The sequence below is a fragment of the Macadamia integrifolia genome, chromosome 11 (genome assembly GCF_013358625.1).
Source record: "Macadamia integrifolia cultivar HAES 741 chromosome 11, SCU_Mint_v3, whole genome shotgun sequence".
NCBI classification, from domain to species: Eukaryota; Viridiplantae; Streptophyta; class Magnoliopsida; order Proteales; family Proteaceae; genus Macadamia; species Macadamia integrifolia.
Window position 1 is genome coordinate 560,021 of NC_056567.1, and position 9,278 is coordinate 569,298.

General features: G+C 36.0%; 1 long non-coding RNA gene across 1 annotated transcript; it reads left to right on the plus strand.

Annotated features, from left to right (window-relative positions):
• Positions 1 to 7,391: 7,391 nt before the first annotated feature.
• Positions 7,392 to 8,416, plus strand: LOC122092844. The gene is made up of 3 exons (XR_006144328.1): positions 7,392 to 7,425; positions 7,808 to 7,892; positions 7,988 to 8,416. It is a non-coding gene; the product is annotated as an uncharacterized LOC122092844 (long non-coding RNA).
• Positions 8,417 to 9,278: the final 862 nt, after the last annotated feature.

Consider the following 9,278-nt stretch of genomic DNA (forward strand, 5'->3'; position numbering starts at 1 on the left):
GTAATTGTAATTTTCTCATTGAAAACATACAATCTATACAAAAGTTTTGAACGAAATATAATGGAGCCAGTAATTACTGAGAGCCAGTACGTCACCTAATACAAAAGGGCATCACAGAGAGAATGCTCATTAATTTTTCCATAATTTAAATGCACAAGAAAGTATTTTTTTTAACACTATAAACATAGTGGCCAAATATCCAAATTTAAATTAGAACAAGTATTTAACATAATGCACAAATATATGCAAATGAATCTTACAAACTGATATAAAATAAATAATATACTCTAAATAATTCCTATTATAATCATGCTAATACGAAAATGGTAACGCAAGCATTTCTTAAAAGGGAACAAAAGGAGATATAACTAAATAAATTAATCAATTTCACATAATATGATTCACATACATGGTTAAACACCATAATATGACTTAAATACAAGAATAACTAAGTCATCCATAGGTCTCCCTATAAAATGATTATACCACCTCAACCTGCTCTTGTCGAACTTATACAGAATCAGTGTGACCCCCATTTTTTTCCTGATTAATATATTCGTTACTTATCCCACCTGGTCTTGATGCACATCCCTTATAACATCCTCATCTCTGCTACACCCAGAGATGAGGATGTTACGTGGGATTCTCATCTCTGGGTGTAGTAGAGATGATGAAGTTACGTGTGATATGCGGTAAGACCAGGAAGGATAAATTGAGGAATGATTGCATGAGAAACTAAGTGGGGGTTGCACTGACTCAGGACAAGCTCCGTGAGAGCCAGTTGAGGTGGTATGGTTATATTCCATGGAGAGCTATATAAGCCTCAGTTTGAAAAAATGACCGAATGTAAGTAAAAGGTTCCAGAAGAGGTATGGGCAGACCTAAAATTACTATCGACAAGTGGTAAGGACATATATACATATGGTAAGGAAAATTAGCTGCCGGACGATGTGCAAATTGGTTGGTATCAGGTTGGACACAAATCTTGCAACATTCTCATAAGTAGTATTACTAGAGCTTCTTAAGTTAATGGGATTACTTTTCATATAATTTGCACGTATTTTAAGTTAATGAGAGTACTTTTTAAATAATTTACTGCTTTTTTAAGTTATTGAGTATACTTATCATATATGAGATCTGCCTCCTCAGCTAGAATGGTGATCGCTCGATCAAAAGCTCACGAGTCCACATCAGTAAAAATAGAAACCAGCCAGCAAATGGGAAGAGACACAGACCACGATATACAAAAGATTTAGACTTATTTTTACAGGAAGACACTCAGAACACTTAGAGCTCTGCCTACTCTCCCTTCCATTTTTATTAGAATATTGACTTCGGCATAAAGCCTTCTTCCCGGGATCAACCTCCGAGCCAGTTTCTTATTGGTGGTTTGCAGGTTCTATTGAGTGGGAAACTACAGCGACATTAGCCGGACGATTGAAGATGAGCAATTTAGAAATTAACCGAACGATGCTTTCATCTCCCGACATCTGTCTTAGCAGAAAATCCCAACAGGTATGTCTCTTACCAATTGCTCAAACAATTTAAAGACATATAAATTTAAGTTTATTGAAGGACTTATTTTATTTTGTGGCTCATAGTCATCAGGGATCATAACACTCAGAGCTCTGCCTACTCGCCCTCCTATTTTTATAAGAATGCTGACTCAGGCATCGGAACTTTCTTCCCGGGGTCACCCTCCGGGCCAGTTCTTATCTGTGGTTTGTAGGTTCTATTGAGGCTGGGAAACTTCAGCAACATTAGCCTAACACTCAAAGATGAGCACTTTAGAAATCATCCGAACATGCTTTCAGCCCTCTACATCTGTCTCGGCTGAAAATCCAACCAGGTATGTCTCTTACCAATTACTCAAGCATTTTTAACATATTTAAATTTTAGTTTATGTATCGATGTCTATTTTTTTTATGGCTCAAAGTCGTCAGGGATAATAACACTCAGAACACTCTGAGCTCTACCTACTCACCCTTCCAATTTTGTCAGAATACTGACGTAGGCATCGGAGACTTCTTCCTGGGGTCACCCTCCGGGCCAGTTTCTTATCTGCGGTTTGTAGGTTCTAATGAGAGCAGGAAACTTTAACAACATTATCCGAACACTCGAAGGCGAGCACTTTGGAAATTGGTTGAACATGCTTTCAGCTCTTCACATTTGTCTCGGCTAAAAATCCCAACAGGTATGTCTCTTACTAATTGGTCATACGATTTTAACATAATTAAATTTAATTTTATGTGTTGGCTTCTATTGTTTTGTGGATCGTAGTCGTCAAGGATCATAACACTCAGAACATTTAGAGCTTTGCCTACTCACCCTTCTCTTTTTATCAGAATACTGACTGGATTGGAGACATCTTTCCGGGGTTACCCTCCGGGCTAGTTTTTTATCTGTGGTTTGGAGGTTCTATCTGATCGGGAAATTTCATCAACATTAGCCGAACAATTGAAGACGTCCACTTGGGAAATTAGTCGAACAAAGTTTTTAGTCCACATTTGTTTCAACTGAAAATTACAACAGGTATGTCTCTTACCAATTACTTAAACATTTTCAACACATTTAAATTTAAGTTTATATATGGAATTTTATTGTTTTGTTTCTCATTATCGTCAGGGATTATAACACTCATAACACAATTTCTACTGTAGATTTCATTCATAAAACCGTAATTACTTACCTCACTTACCTCTGCAGTCCAAAACCATTTCTTAGCCTCATATTTCATATTCACAGGTTAGTAGATAATATTAATAATGGCACACAACATTCATAACAATACAATAACATATCATTGATGTATATAATTCATGTAAAATAGTAATAACGCATAAAGTCTCCATAAAAAAAAGAAAAAAATACACCAACTCACCTTGTTTTCCAAATCGCAAGTACAATGAGATCCCCATAATCGACATCGTACCCACGTCTGATTATTTAGTTTGATAACCAAATGTGTGTATCATTTGTTAAATATTATGAATTGACTCATTATAGGTTCACTACTGAACCCAAAACAACTCTTAACAACCCATGTCTAAATCTTATTTGAAACCTCGAAAATGCCCCCGAGTTACCCCTACTCATAGGGCTAATTTGGGTAAATAGGTAGAGAACATAACCCACAATGGGTAGGGTACCATTCAACCAAAATAGGGGCTGATTGGGCTGAAAAACACCTAATCAGTGTGAGACAACTGGCTGGCCGCTTGCCCAATCAGTAGGAGATTCTATAAAAATTTATGCACTTCCATATGTGGTTCTGCCAATTTCTCTGGCTTAGGCTGCCCATGGATGATGGGTATTGTCCATGGCAACATGAGGAAGTATCTCCTTGTCCCTAGGGTAAATTTACTGTCCACAAAATCACCAATTACATGAGTTAAAATTATGCCTTAACATACTTTCAAATTTCTTCCTAATTTGTATACTTAAACCTTATAATTTTGTAATAAAAAATTTCCCACCTCTCATACTGATTTAATTGGAGCTGGAACATTATAAAGTGTGGCAGAAGTTAAAGAAGTCTTAAGAAAGATGAAAGTTGGCAAGACACGAGGCCTAGATGAAATTTCAATTGAAGTGTGGAAAACCCTAGGAGTATGTGGGGTTAATTGGTTAACTAAGTTGTTTAACACAATTATGAACACAGAGAAGATGCCAGCTGAATAGAGGAGAAGCATTGTAGTGCCAACCTACAAAAATAAAGGGGATATTGAAGGTTATTGAAGCTAGCTTGAGAAGAGGGTCTCGTTTAGCTTATGTCAAGTAGGTCCACTAAAGAAGCTATCTACCTATTGACGAGACTCATGGAAAGGTATACAGATATCAAGAAGGATCTCCATATGATCTTTATTGACCTGAAAAAAGCCTATGACAGAATCCCTAGAGACCTACTTCAATATATCCTAGTGAAGAAAGGAGTGTCGAGTAAATATGTGGAGGTAATCTAAGATATGTATGAGGGGGTAGTGACTAGTGTGAGGTCAGTAGGAGGTATGGACAACGAATTCCCAATTACAATTGGGGTCCATCAAGGGTCAACCGTAAGCCTTTATCTATTTGCACTTATGATGGATGAACTAACTAAGAACATTCAAGACGAGGTCCCATGATGTATACTCTTCGCTAATGATAATATGTTAGTGGATGAGACAAAAGCAATGATCAATAATAAGTTCGAGCCATGGAGATTAACCTTGGAAACAAGTAGCTTCAAGATTAGTAGAACAAAGACGGAGTATATATGATGGATAATAATATAGTGAGAATTGAGGAAATAAAGATACCTCAAAATGACTCGTTTAGGATAATGTTTCACAGAGAATTAAATTGGGATGGATGAAGTGGAGAGGTGCAATTGGAGTACTGTGCCACCGACGTATACCCTTAAAGCTCAAAGGAAAGTTTTATAAGACTGTTGTTCAACTAGATATGATATATGGAGCGAAATATTAGGTAGTCAAGAAGTGTTATATTGCGAAGCTATGTGTAGCAAGGATGAGGATGATAAGATGGATGTGTGGAAAAACTAAGAAGGAGGAATGAAAGTATTAGAGCTGATTTAGAAGTCACTCCAATCAATGACAAGTTTCGAGAAAGTTGTTTGAAATGGTATGCTTATGTTCAACAAAGGCCTGGAAATGCCCCAGTAAAGAGTAGTGATATGTTGCCGATGGAGCGAATGAACTACAGGCAAGCCTAAAATGACCATCTAAGAAGTTATAAGAAATGCCATGCATAGTTTGGGTCTTATACCTAGTATGACCTTGGATAGAGTCTATTGGATAGCAAGGATCTAGGTTGTTGATCTCATTTAGCGGATAGTCAATTGACTTCCTGGGTGTGCCACTTTCCTCTTATTTTCCTCTTTCATTTGTCTTTCTCGCCAATTTTTATTTTCACTTCGTCTTTCATTCCCCCCTTTCTGTTATACGTCCCTTCATTCCCCCTTTTCTCTATTTAACCATAGTCCTTCCAACATTGTTTTGGGAGATCTATATAGCCGACCCTATTAAGTTGGGATATTGCTTAGTTTGTTGTTGGGAAAAAAAATGTATGACTCAGATTTAATGATTTCCGGAAACTTCACTTTCCATTGTTACATGGATAACTACCCATAAAAATTTTCAATTAAGTACTGCATAACTATATCGTTCATTTTAGTCATAAGGCATCCTAGACTTATGTAAAAACCCTTAAAATATTATTTATCAAATCGAACACCATATAAAAGTAAGTGGCTTAGTAAAATTAACCATAAGTATCAAATTATATGACTCTTATATCTTGATCAACAAAGTGCATCCAAAATCTCCACCACGCTATGACATCCTCAGCATCCAATGAATGAATCCATTGCAGGCAAGTATGGCAGCCCAATCTTAGCTTCTTGGACCTCAAGGTTCACCGAACTAAAAAGAGAGAGAGAGTTAGAGAGGGACAAAAAAATAAATAAATAAATAAATATATATATATATATATATATAATAAAAGAGAAGAAACTCATGATCGATCTTATAAAAAAATACATTGACAAAAAACTGAAATGCACAAATTTGTGGAGAATAGATCTTCTACACGTATGTTCACTTGCATGTTGTATCATAGGCCTAACACTTGTACCATTTATCGCCATTTATGGTGAAAAGAAATATTTATGAAAGAAAAAAGGATAGATGTTGGCGGCTGACATATACATACAGGCGAGCATTCGTGTAGTGAAACTGAACTCACATTTTTGTGTCTGTTTTGATAGTGTTGTTGAGAGGAATAAGGGCTTCTTGTGTTATACGTACATGATTGTCATAGATTACTGCAATACTGTTGAAACCATCCATAACAGTGTACCGGTAAGACAATGAAAATTCATAGGTCCGATCAGTCTTATCAGAATCAAAATCTCCCCTTGATAGTCCCTGTCTACACACTGCATGTATTCCATCTATGTTAGCCTCTAACATTGCCAATGCATTTCTAATTTTATCAATTTGGGAAGATGCTTCCTTCTTTTGGCTATATTCAATTCTTGGATCATTTTTTATCAACTCCCATTTTTGCATGGCTTCGCGCGATTTCTCCACCAATTCAAAAGCCACATTATGAAGCAAATGAAGACATTGAATCGCTCGTCTGTAACCTATATACTAATGGGGTGAAAAGATAAATAATAGTACAAATTATCTCCCTTTATAATATGAAAAAAAAAAAATTTGAAATAGATTAAGATGAAAATGAGGATGAGGAGGATAATATATACATTTTCATCTAAAACATTTTCGGCTATATAGTCCCCATGTTCATCCCGATAATGTTCTTTGAGTTCATCCCATTTTTGTTCTTCCATTGAGTTATCAGTCTTGAAAGGCGTTTCACACAAATGGCATATCTCTGGTTATATAATTAATTAGCATTAAAACAGTACTCCATATTATATTCGAACTTAAAATAAAAAAATATAATAATATCTTATAATAGTAAGCAAATTAAAATGACCTAAGGCATTTTAAATTTTAATATTAATACCTTCTTTTCTGTAACGAAAAGCAATAAAATGCCAAACTGGAACATCTATCGCATCAATACCCTGGCTATGCAATTCAAACCTAAGGCTTTGAATTCTTTCCTCTATTATCGAAACCCAATCCATAGCTATTAGCTTTTTACAAAGAAAACAAGAGGGACTTGAAGTGTGTGTGTGTGTTATGTATTTTCTTTGTGAAAACAAGAGATATTTAAAGCATTAAAGGCTTTAAGAAAAGTATGACAAATTGAAATGTGTATGTTATGCGAGGATCCATTACATACATAATGTCCTCGCATAACATACACAATGTGTGTTTAGATTGTTCACAATCACATGATCAATAAAGAACGAGCCCAAATTATCTGTAGTAGTGCAATGAACATTCAATGGCTGAGAGGGCCCGGTCATGCACCCCAACCATCAGATGCTCACTACACCTCACTATAGACGATTTTGACCCACAAAGTACAGCACCTATGGTAAGAGTAGCGGAAACAGGTTGGTTTGATTGGTTTCAAATGGTCTTTTAAGGATTTTATTGTCAATAAATAAAAAGGAAATCAAGTTCCAGCCACAACAAAAATAAATTTATCTCCCCTTAAGTGGGAATATTAAAAAGGGAATATTATGCCCCCACTCCCTGTAGTTTACAGAAATTACATGTAAGTCCAAGGGTTTGAACGATTTACGTCCCGCTCCCCTAACATTGACGATGTGAGTATGCTGTTACTTTTAAACAACAAAAGACTTCATAACCCCTTTAATAGAGATAATCTTAATTTAAGAGGATCATTATACCCTTTTATACTCATATACTCAAACCATCTACAAATCAAATCCTTAAGAGATAACCGTTGGAGAAGGAGAAGGCGGAGGGGAGACCTATGCAAGTACACAGTATTTAGTTTTTTTTCCTTTCTTACTTCTCTCTCTTCACTGTATCAATGGCTGATATGGATCACTCTTCTGATGATACCTCCATGGATTCTCGGGGCAAAACTCCTTCATCTGGCATCTAATTTGAATTTCAGAGAACCCATCTGAAATCAATGGCCTATTAGTTATCACCGGTTTTCTTTTTTTCTTTTTTTTCTTTTTTCCTTTTCCTTTTTTTTTTTTTTTTTTAATAATCCAAGAATTTATTCTAAAAGAATTGCATTTGGGTTTTTGTTAATGGTAGATCCCTGTACTCTGAACCCATAGAAATCCCTGTTATTCTGATACATGAGTATTGTTTTCATGTGGGGTTGTGGTTTGGTATTTTTGTTGCAGAGGAAAGCAGTCAAGACTCAAAGATGGAGTTTTCAGAAGATGAAGAGACACCAATTGCTCGAATGTATAATCTGATTGGGAAGAGGTGGGTCGAGTCTCCTCTGTTTCTTCTCCAATTTGAGTATTTTTTTTTTGTTTTTCTCCTTACCAAATGTTAATTAGATGTTTCACTGGGATCAGATGGTCTCTAACTGCTGGAAGAATTCCAGGAGGAACAGCAGAGGAGATCGAGAAGTACTGGACCTCAAGATACTCCAGGGGTAGTGAATGAAGTAGAATCGGATTGTGGCTTTCCTGTATCTCAGCAAGCAATCGTTCTGCAATTTTAGCGATTTTGGGGGAATTGCTTGGTTGAAGAAGACAAGAAGTGAAAGTAAATCTTGGGGTTTGATTGTGTTATTGTCTGGCCTCCTCCTCTGATCCACCTCCTCTCTCCTCTCCTCTCCTCTCCTCTCCTCTCCTATCAATTTTCTTCTTCTCTTTTGGGATCTTTCCAGTTCTTTTCTAAGCTAACGTGGGTGTAATTGTATATATATGTTTGACTTTACTTTGAAAAGTGAGGATGAAAATTTATTGCAGACAATATTCCTAAACAATTCCTCCAGTTCATATGGGACAAATGGCTTATAGTTTAAAGAATCTGAAACTCCAAGACAGTGGGGACACTATGTTTTTAATATACCTCTTTACTTCTTGTGGGAGATCAATCAGTTTCATTGGATTACCTTAACTATTCCATGAATAAACCTTTTTTCTTTTTCTTTTTTCTTATTGGAAGTAAGTAAGAAAAGTAGACATTAAGCAGGGCCGCCCAGAAATTTAACTGGCTTAAGAGGTTAAGATCATCCAATTGGAGCTAATATTCCTGCTTTTAGTGGGCTTAAACCTTCCATTGCAAACTAATTCTGATGTACCTGATCAACCAATAACTACAATATTTCAAACCGCCACATGTAAGTTGTGTGGTTTTTCAAATGCTGCTATAGGTTTATGAACTGTAAACAGGAGGGGAAGAAGATTCAGTGGCACCTATAGATGGGAAGAGTATGGGTTGGGTTGGCATTCTGTGGACCCTCTTCTTTTCATTACTTTATAAATAAATAATATTCAAACTCAAGAAAATAATATTTTGAGAGACTTAATTGGGTTTTGAAAGTTTCACGGTTTATAACAAAAAATAAAAAATAAAAAAATCTGTTGATACACGTCTACAACTACTTCATAATAAAGGGAAACTTTCCTTAAAATCTGGTAAGTAGTTGTTCATTAACACGAAAGCTGAGTCGGTGCAAAGAATAACTTTTCTGATTCTTCCAAACAGCAACGGGTAATAGTTTACGGAGTATGTTTCGCTTTTCAGAAAAAGAAAAATCATGAATATTAAAGAAACGTCAGCATTAGAAAAACTCCTTTGCAAGGAGGAAAAACCTCCTTCCACCCAAATGACCTTTTTGACTTGCAAGAGCCAAGT